A 2,775-nucleotide genomic window follows, 5' to 3' on the forward strand; every position below is an offset into this window, starting at 1 on the left:
CATCCAAGAAATCCTTTAACCAGATTTTGACACCACTTCTAAAATGCATATTAACTCATTAATACAAACTCAGACTTCAACAACAATTCGAGATAAACTACATAATTAGTCCCCAAAATTATTTTGTAAGGCAAGTCCAATGGCCAATTTCAGAATCTTGCAAAGTAGCTTTTTCATCGACCATTCCTCTGATCAACCACACCACCGATCTTTTCTAATCAACCGTGCTTCATTTTTTCATCTGCCAAAATAAGCAAGAGTTAAATAAGAAAAAAAGAAACTGACAAGAGACAACCACTAATTCAAAAATTAATAGCAAAATAAGCACTCTGATTGCAAAATTGGATCAATCCATAATCATCATCATTTATTCTGTTGTTCACTAGAAAATCACTTGACCTAGCAAGACAATCAAGAACTCCAATGACAATTTACTTGACATATATCTAAGAAAATGCTTATTATCCATGTTCATTGTAAATTAACATCACATGTTAAGCTTGTCAAGTAGAGATTGGACGGAACATATACTACGAGTGTCAAGCAGAAGCAGGAAGTCAACTAGACATTGCAAATGCATATACTAGCAGCAAGTCAACTCGAGATGGCAAATGCATATACTAGCAACTAGTCAAGTAGAGATTGCAGATCCGTATAGCAGCTAGCCAATCAGAGGTAGATGTTATCAAAGCTGATAATAGTTTAGCAAAAGAGATTGTGGAGTTTAGCAAAAGGATACCGGAGAGCATTTTTGGGACATACTCCCTCCTCAGATTTTCTGGAAGCGCAAGAATCATGTTCATCTGATCTGGAGCTTTAGCAAATACGGTTGCAGCCTCAATGATCTCGCTCCCAGTAAAGCTAAGCCTAGCCAATTCACTAATAGCCTTCTCTTTTGATTTCTGCTGAGGATCCTCTTGCGCTGCTTCTCGTGCCATTGATGCTGACAATGATGCTGCCATTGTACCCACACATTGTGTCACATTGTTTAGCTAGCTATTGACATCTTGAAGCATCGCCGCAAATGGATCACTTGGTCCCGTCACCCTCTTTGCCCTTGGTTCCTTCCTCTGCCTCTTGGAACTAGTTCCATCCATAGAGCGAGTATCGATAGACCGTCTAGCTGTCCCTGTTGAGATCAAGTCCTCTTCCTCGTGTTCCTCTTCTTCTATAGCAATTTCATTTTCCAAGTTTCCCACTGCCTCACCAAAGCCTTCAACATTTTCTCCAGTTGCTATGTCCTTGCCATAAATAGCAGCCAACCGCTCAAAGTATGGAAATGGGACACCATAATCCCTTTGCCTCACTATGAATCTACAATTTTTTTCATAAAAGAAGGAACTTAGTCTTTGATAGAAATGCGAAAGGTATACAAAAATGCAACGAGAAATAATAGAAACAATAAGAAGGCAGGAAAGGTACAACATCTTCCGGTTAACAATAGCAATGTGCATAGCAACACTACAATAACAATAACAAGGAAGCAAGCAATTTAGCATTAACAAGGAGTTCAGTTTTGATGGGTGAAGTGATCTACCTTACAATGTGCTTCATACTGTGCCTTCTCACATTGAATCATCTTCCGATTTCCATCCCATGTGAAACCACTTTTGGATAACATTACTTCAAGAGCACCAAATTTTGTCCTAAAGTGCCTCACTCTTGACTCGATGTGTGGAATTGCAAAGATACCACAACCCGGGCACTTTTCAGCAAGGTGCTTCTCCAATACCACTAGGCATCCATTTTTGAAGCTACCATTTGCCTTCCACCTTGTGTCCAAAGACAACTCATACAAGGCTTTAATAAGTTCATCATCCTCATCTGAAGTCCACTTCCTTTTATTCTTGCCTCTTCCACGAGACGTACTTGAGGTGTCCACATCCATATCTTTACAAAGCAAGAACAAATACAAATAATAAACAAATATATATGAAATGGGACAAATGCAAATGAGATGCAATTGAAGCTTATTTAAACAAAAAGAAAACTAGCAACAAAGTGAACAAATAGAAATGGTTTATACCTCAATGACCCCTAGCAGCCCTATGTCTATTATACATGTCCTACGCAAGAACATTCCGGAAATTTGTCCACTCGTTCGAAGTTGAGATAGAAGTAATGAATTCTGGTTGGCCTAATTCTCCCTCCATGCCTTCCAATGTTTCTTGTATTATTGTCTCGTCATTATCAAGTGGGTCAAGCGGCATATTTTGCAAGATTAAATTGTGCAAGAGTGCACATGCCATGATGATTCGACATTGGGTCTTCATAGGAAAAAAGGACGGGGACCTCAAAATCGCCCACTGACCCTTGAGTCTTCCAAAAGACCTCACTACAATATTTCGGGCTCTGGCGTGCCGCATGTTGTAGTACTCCTCTGCACTACGAGGTGGGTTGTGATACCTTTGACCACGGTATGGAGCTAAAAATCCTTTCGCATTTGTGTAACCAGCATCAACAAGATAATATTGATCTTCAGGGACATGCAACCCATTTGGCCTTGAGATGGCATCTCTAAGAACACGACCATCATGTGTAGAACCCTCCCAACCAGGTAGTATGTAAATGAACTGCATGTCAGGTGCACACACACCTAACACATTTGTATCTATATCACCCAACCTTGATCGGTATCTTCCTTTCATAGTAGCTGGGACAGTTACCCCTATGTGTGTGCCATCTAACGCTCCAAGACAATTCTACAACATAAACAGCAGTGTGCAAACATTAGCATCTTTACCACTATTGAGTTCATCTAGTAATTTTTTTTCT

The 2,775-nt window shown here is 39.8% G+C and overlaps 1 pseudogene; it reads right to left on the bottom strand.

Annotated features, from left to right (window-relative positions):
* Window positions 1-218: 218 nt before the first annotated feature.
* LOC147987659 (uncharacterized) lies at window positions 219-1,888 on the bottom strand (annotated as a pseudogene).
* Between the last annotated feature and the right edge of the window lie 887 nt (window positions 1,889-2,775).

This window comes from Triticum urartu, chromosome 2A, assembly GCF_056163025.1.
Source record: "Triticum urartu cultivar PI428250 chromosome 2A, HENAU_Tu73, whole genome shotgun sequence".
Classification (NCBI taxonomy): Eukaryota; Viridiplantae; Streptophyta; class Magnoliopsida; order Poales; family Poaceae; genus Triticum; species Triticum urartu.